The following is a 9,148-nucleotide window of genomic DNA, read 5'->3' on the forward strand; positions in this document are numbered from 1 at the left end:
AAAAAAAAAAAAAAAAAAAGACAATACATGTTTGGTTAGATTTCTAGGAGTTAACACAGCTCCTTGTCCAAAAAATTTAATAGTTCTCAGTAGGCTGATATGCCCATAACAGAACCCATCTGAAATTCACAGTATATTATTGCAAATAACTAATTCTCAAACACATTTTTAAACTGTAAATTGACTGTACTAGAAAATAGCTGTGAAATAGCACAACAGGTTAGCCTGGCATACGGATTTCAGAGCAAATGGCAGTTTATTTTCTGCACAGTGAGTTCCACTACAACCCCAAAGTAGCTTACCATGGTGACGAGGTCCCAAAGCTACACGTATCTGACAACCAAAAGAGTTCTATCAATTATGAAGAGGCTGGAATGACTGTTAACTGTATCTCAACTCTGAGCAGTAACCCTACAGGTAGCATCAATCTTAAAAAACAAAAATCTTCTCTAAAAACACATACATAAGTCATCTTCTTATTTGGTAAATGTCACAGACATATAGTGGCATATCCTTACAACTGGGAAAAGAAACTAGAGGCATGTAATCCATATTTCAAAGGAATACTCAAAAAGATAAATCTTTGGAACTCAAATCATTTTGAGTCTGGCTGCCTTTCCTTTAAAAGTTCCAAAACTTCTGTCAGGACTCCTCTGTGTTCTTAAAATTATTGAGTATTCCCAAGAGCTTTGTCTGTGTAGGTTATAATTATCAACATTTACCGTATCAGAAATGAAACGAGAAAACTTAAAAGTATGTGTTAATTTGTTTTTTAAACTTAATAAGACAATATTTCTACACAAATTTCTCATTTTATGCAAAATTACTTTTCAAAATAACAAAGCTTAGAAAAATGGTACTCTTATAGAAGTCTTCAAATTTCTTTTATGTTTAGCGTAGCTTAGCGAAAAGGTGGATTTTCCTATCAGCTGCTACATTCACTCTGTTATGACAGGTTTCCATTGAGCTATGTGAAAAAAAGTAGCCTCACACAGTGAGAAGACAAGACATATTCATTAATACTAACAGTCTGTACAGGTAACGGATGCTCTCTTTCTGTACTACATCATTACTTGACAAGTTATAATATGGAATCTAACGCATATGAACTTCTGCTTTCTGCGACTGGGTTTTTTGAAAGAGTCTTCCCACCCCCAAGTACTGAGAATCAAACTCCGGGGCACTCTACTGCTGAGTTACATCTGCAAACATTTGGTTTGTTTGCTTGTCTGTTTGTATTATTTCTTTGTTTGGACAGGACTTCATTAGGTTGTCCAAGCTTGCCTCGAACTTGAGAATCTCCTTCCTCAAACTCTCAGGCCAGTGGTATTACAGGTATGTGTCTCTCATGTAACTACAACAGCATCTTTTACTCGTACATAACAACTGGTCACTGAAAATACCGGTTTACTGAGTTATACAGATACTACAAGTCTTAATGTAATTCATTATACAACAGCAAGAACACATTCACTAATATCACCATTATCTTATCAGAAAAATCTTTTAAATATTGAAAAGTTGACAAGAGCACAGCAGGTAATAGAGTTTGCTAAAATCTCAATTTTCACTTTAAAGTTCAAATTTGTACCATTGGCAACACACACTGTCAGTTGTTTCCTTAAAGTGACAGGCTCACTTTGTTAATTTTCAAGAAAATGATTGCCAAATAACTGTCTAAATAATCATAGTTTGGTATTCCTTCTTTAAAAGTGGTATTTCATGAAAAATATGGTTAATTTCACTGGCAACTCAAAAAACCATCACATAAGGGTTTTCTCTCTAGATGAACAATACACTCTGGTTATACACAAGTGCTTTGTTCATCTTTCCTATCTCATCACACCAAACATTAAAAGAATGCTCAAGAATCAAGATTTAGTAAAATTTTACGTAACTGTTACCACTACCTCATGAATTTTATTTATTAATTGGTGATACTTGGGACTAACCCTAGGAAGCACTGAGCAATATATTCTCAGTCCTTTATTTTATCTTGAAACAAGGTCTCCAAAAGTTTCCCAGGCCTTAAACCTGCAACTCTCCTGCCTCAGCCTCGCACATGGCTGCAATTACTAACAAACTCGGACCGCCACATTCAGCTTTAGTCAAGGGCTTCAAGAGAAATTAGCTGTTTTGTTTTAACTGTAAATGCATGTCGGTGGAGAATATCGATGATCACTAGTGCTATTTCATGCCACTACCATTTAATTTTTACTAAACTGCCCATGGCTTTACTCAGTATCGCTTTTGCACACGCACGGCAAATGTCAGGGCAAAAGTATTACTATAACATCTTCATGATGTTACTATAATATTCTCATCCCCACAAGGGACTCAAGTGACCTTCACAAGTCTATACATCAGTAAGACCTACTATCTTAAACACTGAAATCTATGCATGGTAAGTTTTCCCAAAATCAACAGTAAATATTCCGCATGCATCAAATATCTGCATAAATTCTTTAATTTTAACTCAAAATTAAATTAATAATACAAACAGCCACTAATATTTAGTGAGCATTTGCATATATTATTTCACTTAATCCTCCTGATAACACTACTCATAACATGTTATGCTACAGATGACAAAACCTAGGATAAATAACTACCAGTATTTAGTAGATTCAGATACAACTAAATAGTCTGCATACCTAAGTATTGATAACAGTCTTTCTAATTATCTTTTTTTTAACCTTTATTATGTTTTGTACCTTTATCATACATGAAAATTTTGAATCAAACAGCTAATGTACCCTGTCCTTGGTGACTCAAGTTAAAACTGATGGACTGTGTTTTTTTAAATCCAAGTCTATCTAACTCCAGAGTACACTAATCAGCTTCATGTTATTGCAACTAAATACCTGGGAAGTCTACTCATGAAAAAAAGACTTCATTTAGCTCAACAGTTTTGAAGATCCATGGTTTGGGCCTCTGGCAATGGTGGTACATCACGGTAGGAGTGAGTGTTGGAGGAAGTACTCCCATCTCAAACCAGGAAGCGGAGAGAAAGAGGATGAGACCAGGGTCGCGCAATGCCCTTGAGGATATGCTTCCAGGGACCTTAGGAATCCCACAAGGTCCTGCCTCTTACAGGTCCACAGTACTGCCCAGCACCACCACTTTGGAGCCTTTGAAACATTAACCCTTGGGATTCTTTCAACATCCAAAGTATAGGAATTGCGTACATAGTCTGTCTCTCTACCACTCATCAGGATATAATTTGTATATGAACAGACTAACGGTTACAAAGGTCTTACATAGTTTTTAAGTCAACTAAGCAAGACCTTATCTATTTGCAAAGATTTTTACTAACCCTGATTTTTTTTACGAACTTCAAATGAAACAAAACATATTTCCACTTAAAAGACTTTATGAGCCAGATAAGGTATCAACTCACATTTACTTGAATATAACAAATTACTACATCTAAAATTACTTTTTTAAAAAATTCAACACTGCCAACGAATGTTATCCCCATTTTATAGATGTGGAAACTGAAGTGCAGAGAAGTACCTAACTTCTCCCAAAGGCTCACTGTTCAAATGTGTATAGATTCAAAGTCAGTCTGGCTGACCTTCTCACCCAAAAATTTCAATCACACGGCTTGCCTATTTAGGAAGGCCTCAGGCAATGACCCAGAAATTGCTCCTAAGGCCTGTATACAGAGCTTGCTGATACCACATTCTATACCCAAAAGCAATCGAGATATGAATCATCTTGTATCTTTAAAATCAAGAGATGAAAAGCTGGTGCATGCTAAAAATAGACAGGTTTTAAGGTGCTTCAAGTAAAGAAACCATAAATTATGTTAAAGAAAGATCTACATTTATAAAGATGTCAGCAAACCTCTAGGTGACTGAAACAAGCTTGCCTCCATTTAAAAACAAAAAAAAAGCCTAGAAGACCCAGTCATCACAGCTACCCAGGCTCCCTACAGATTACACAATAGCCTGCAAATACAGGAGCCTAGGAAATCTTAGTCAACTTCAGCAGAAATCTTTCTCCTAAACACCAACCAGAAAAATTTCCATTTCATGATGGCATCTACAAAGGTCAGGAATCACGCCCTTAGGTTTGTTTCTACTTTAAGAATTTACCCTGCAAAGATAGCTGCTTAATGTTAAACTCCAAGGATGTCAAGGTGGAAGAATCAAGGTCTATCCTGCTCAATTTTTACCCTTATAACAGGCTGAAACTCAACTTTCAGGAAGTATACACAATTAGAGTTTAAACAGGGGAATGTGGCTTTAATTTCAATCAAATCATATTCTCAAGGAGTCCCCACACACATTTTGACAGGAAGGTGACAAAATGGAAGGCTGTAGTATACCACCTAAAGCAGCAGACCGTGCAGGGCAGAGATGCACAATTAACTTATCGAGAGTACCACTCTGGATCCTTCCTTCTGTGGCAAAGGGGGAAAAACTACAGAGCAACTTTGCTTCCTCTCATCGATTATTCTAGCATGACAAAAGGAATCACAATCTAGTAATGTAAAAGCAGTTGACAGATATATAGAAAGAAAAAAAAAAATCAAGATTGAGGTCAAGTCCCATGACATGCATCATTTACACTAAGAACTCCCCCACTTATCTGAATTAATTTCATGTACCTCATTTCATTCAGATACTGTAATTGAAGTTTTCCTTTTAGAGTTGTAAAGTGTTTACCTCAACATAATTAGTAAACTGTCCACTTAAAAATACCACTACAAAAATTACCACCCTTCCTCTCTATATATACTCATATATTCCACAATCACTAAGTATGAAATTTTGGCCTTCACGGGAAATTTAATTCAAAAGTCCTCTTTAAAAAATTAGTACAAGAAGTTCCACAAGAAAAAGTTATGGTCATTACCTTTTTAATACAAAGTGTTTGCATTACTTGTTAAAGACATGGTAATTTGGGTGTTCAATACATGACTACTGTTCTGAAACCAAATTAAAGGTTTAGACTACTAAAGACTTTGACGACTTGCCTCAATATAACAAGTAAGATTGTATGGAGAACAAAATCAAAGAGGTCTCTCCTTTTATGAGCAGGCATTTAAGGGCCTTTTAATGAGAATTTACTCTTTAGTATATAATTACTAATGAACAAAAATAGGGCCATTAAACTCACTTCTTTATAGTGCCATAAAACTTCTATGTGTAAGAAATATAAAATAATATACACATTCGTAAAACTTGGAGAAAAACTAAAATGTGCAATGCCTTATAATTCAACATAGTGAAATCTGTATACATTGTCTTAAGTAAATGTCCTGCCAAATGACTGAGGAAGCCATTTTTATGTGGATTTGCTTATATTTTAAAATATACAGAATCCCTAGTACTAATGCTGGCCACAACATGTCTCAAATTCTTGAATGAATTCTGAGTTTCTTTATGAACAATGATTTCCCACAAATACAGAACTTATTAGAATGAAATTATATAATCTATAGTTGTCATAAGCTATATGCCAAGCATTATGTGAATGCTAAGAATAATACAAAGATCAGGATAAATTCAGTCCTATTCCTGGAGTACACATAGTCTAGAAGGAAAGACAGGAAATTATCATGCTACAGGAACACGTAACAGACACCTGACCAAATGAAAACTCAAAACTAAGAGAAGAGCAGAAAAGCAAATACACTATTTTAAAATAATTACCTACCACTGAAATTAGACAAAGATCATCCATTAAATGTTTCTCCACTAAGAAGGTGACAAAGAAACTAACCAAGGGACAGTAGGCAAAGTATTCTAAATCAGACCAGATGCATCCAGCTTGTCCTAGAGTCCTAAATTTGAATGAAATTTCACCCTCAAAATGCTCTCAGGATCTTAAGGAGTCAGTCTGATAAGTCTGAACGTAAGGGACAGTGTCTTGCTTCTGAAAAACCTCTATCACGTACCTGTGGACAAGACAGCTCCCCTTGAAGAAGGGGAGGGGCCACGGGAGGAAGCTGGTCAAGGCTGTGAACAGTGATTAAAGCAGACTTTTAAGGCAAGGTTCCAGTTCCACAAGAGACCTGGATTACAAAAAACAACCACAGAGAAACCTTATCTATGGACTATTTAGCACTTATTAAAGGACTGTGGAATTGTTTCTCTGGATACTTTTGAAAATAAGCACTCCAAAAAAAATCATGTATTTAAATAACAAGTGTGGTCCTACCGAGTGTGGGAGAAAGGACTAGATAACAATAGTCTGAAACTGTATCCGAAACCCACCTGTAACTACACTGAAATACTCTAGATGCCTCACACATATTTTGTTAAAGGTATATTCTTGCATAATTACTTATGAGAAATATGTTTAAAATTAAAATCTCACAGACAAACTTTAGTATATGCCAAGGATGTGGTGTGACACCATACCTCTGCGAGCAGCAGATGCTCAAGAGCATCAGAATGAGTCCAGATCACTCCTACTGTAAGAAATTGGGGTAGAAGCTGGGAGACTGTTAATGTATTTTTGTCTAGGTGAAAGACGAAAGAGACATATCTGGCAGGTGTACGCCAGCTAGTCTAGGACTGACCTAAGAATCAGCAATGTAACATGACCACTTCATATAACATCATCCTACTTTCCTTACTGTACTTTTGTTTTCAATAATGGTATCAGCAGGGAAAAAAAAAAAAACCATACTCCAAAGATCTCCCTGTGAAGGCTATTATCTATACAACTCCACATGTTCGCATAGGTATTACTATGGAATTGGCCCTGCATTTGCTAGGCCTGAAGTTTAGCAATAATCTTCAAAGGATGAAGTGGTCCTACTCCCCTGCCCCCCAAAAAAATCTTGAAAATTTTCCTCAGTTTTTTTAAATGAACACAACATTGCAATCTACTAAAGAAAAAAGTAAGAATATGCCTAACAGAAAAAGGAAACCCATTGTTTCATCTTTTAATTATCACCAACATGAAACACAACATTATCATTTTAAAACTGTTCAAAATATCGTTTCAGGACAACTGGCCAGAACAGTTTGAACTCCAAAAGTTATATTCCTTACAAAGCAATAGATGTCAAAAAAGCCAATCCTTATAAAATGAAACCAAGGCCTTAAAACGCAGCACATGCCTGTAACCCTACCACTCTGGGACACCAACAGAGGATCACAAGTGAGCCCAGCTTGGCCAACTTAGTGACTTAGTAAGACTCTGTCTCAAAATAAAGGGTGGGAATACAGCTCCGTGCAAAGGCTCTAGGTTCTGTTCCCAGTACCACACACACATCAAAAAAAAAAGAAAAAAAAAAAAAATTAGAGGGTCACCCTAGTCATAATTATTAGTTTGCTTCAGTAGAAACTTTGTATTGTTCTTCGGTGAACTGAATCGCGTCTTTTCCCAATGCTACAGTGACTAACAAATGTTAGAGAACGAAATTTATGTTAATTTTTTCTAAGTTTTCTAACGTATCTGATATCTGTTCTTTTTTAATGTTAGACTTATGCCTAGCAGAGTATCTAATTGAACATAAAAAAGACAAAGTGCTGTTTCAACTTTAATACATCACGGTTCAAGACTGTGGCACTCTGCTACCAGGAAGACCACAAGCACGTGCAGGGTGCGCGCTGCACTGGACACTGGGCACTTGCAGATTAATAAAATGTGGCCCAGTGTTCGTGAAGTACCCACCAGCACAGGAGCAACAAGGGTTACTAAACGCCTACAAGAAACACAACACTGTTCTAGGAGAGATGCAAAAGTTAACTCCATCCCACACAGGACTTCAGGGCTCCTATCCTGGAGAATGAACAAAAACAGCGATGTGGGGGATGCTGGAACCACGTGACTACATGCGTCCTGCAAACTGAGTTATATACACAACTCTACGACTTCTGAAACACCAACCAGGCAGTAACGTACACTACAGTCCCTTATGAAGGGGGCAGATTCTTCAAGTGAAAATCTCTAAACTCAAACTAAACTAGAAAGCAACACGCTACTCCAACTGATAGAATGTAAATATTTCCTAATTATCAATAACTTGTGTCATTTGTATCTAAAGGGAAAAATATACTGACCACAATACTTAAGGAAGAAAGGGGGTGGGGCTTACGTGATAATTACCCTTAAAAGATAACATGATCAAGAGAGCTGGGAATATAGACCAGTGGTAAATAACAGGCTGAGGCCTTAGATTTCACTCTCAGCACTAAAACAAAACAAACAAAATATCTGAAAGGAAAATACAAAAACATGAAACAAAGTTTGCCGCAAGAATGCCCATGGGCAAGGCCTGAATTACCTAGTGAAGTGTTTAGTTAATTAACACTACCTGCTCTACCTAACTCCTGCCAACCCTCTTCAGAAAATTGCTTTTGATTCTTCCTTTCTCTAAAAATTAACAGGGATTCAATTACACTGCCAGGGTCCCTTACAAATCAAGCATTCTCTGCGTTTGTGGTTTGTAAGATTAAAATGGTAACATGATTTCAAAACACTGAAGACCCTACCTTAACTTCTCAAATTGGTAATGCGATGAAATGCACTGTACTTCCGACCTTATCTCAGTACCGTGCTTCGCACAGTACCCATTCACGCTTTTCAAGTTGGCCAAGAAAGTTTCCTGATTCAAAAGACACTTCCCTGCAAGCGCACCAGCACCAACTGTTTCACCAACGCAGTGCCCGGGCGCTAAGAACCTGCAGCAGCGAGCGGGAGCTGCGAGGGCTGCGTCCGCAGTCACACCTGGAACGCGCTCATTAACATTCAACTCTGAACTTGGTGCGTGGGTTCCTACACGGAATTCCGCCACGGTTCAAGTCTACGGTTAGACAGGTAAATGGAGTGCGGTAAAATGGCTCTGCGGATCGCTGCGAGCGGCCCGAGCAGCTCCTTCACCCAACCACTGCGCTGGGGTCTGACCGACTCGGGAGGGGAGCGGCGCGGGCAGGGCGAGCCCAGCACTCGGGGACCGCAGACCGCGGCGGAGCGCGGGTGGAAAATCACCTCCGACGCACGATTTCCACTGCACACTGGGACACAGGCGGCGGAAGGGCCGTAAAGGCTCCCGCTGCACACCAGGGCCGCGGCACTAAGGGAAGACTCGTCTGCGGATACCCCGGCAGCACCGCCCGGGGCCGCAGAGCTGCAGGGGCCGCGCCCACAGGGACCCGCACCGCCCGCGGGCACGCGTCCCGCC

At 38.4% G+C, this 9,148-nt stretch overlaps 1 protein-coding gene and 1 long non-coding RNA gene across 3 annotated transcripts in view; one reads left to right on the forward strand and one right to left on the reverse strand.

Annotated features, from left to right (window-relative positions):
• Gtdc1 (glycosyltransferase-like domain containing 1) overlaps positions 1–9,148 on the reverse strand; it is a 367,853-nt gene that overhangs the window by 357,448 nt on the left and 1,257 nt on the right. Inside the window, exon 1 of one of the 2 annotated variants that reach the window (XM_013517453.1) lies at positions 8,460–8,545. The exons of the other annotated variant lie outside the window; for it this stretch is intronic. The gene's annotated coding sequence lies outside the window, so the exon portion shown is untranslated. Of the gene's footprint in view, positions 1–8,459; positions 8,546–9,148 lie in introns of those variants that run through there. 2 annotated transcript variants of the gene reach the window in all.
• The window catches only part of LOC106149228, a 49,680-nt gene continuing 49,253 nt past the window's right edge, over positions 8,722–9,148 (forward strand). Inside the window, exon 1 of the long non-coding RNA XR_001235263.1 lies at positions 8,722–8,784. This is a non-coding gene — a long non-coding RNA (uncharacterized LOC106149228). The remainder of the gene's footprint in view (positions 8,785–9,148) is intronic.

This window comes from Chinchilla lanigera, unplaced genomic scaffold, assembly GCF_000276665.1.
Source record: "Chinchilla lanigera isolate Chin_1 unplaced genomic scaffold, ChiLan1.0 scaffold00039, whole genome shotgun sequence".
Lineage (NCBI taxonomy): Eukaryota > Metazoa > Chordata > Mammalia > Rodentia > Chinchillidae > Chinchilla > Chinchilla lanigera.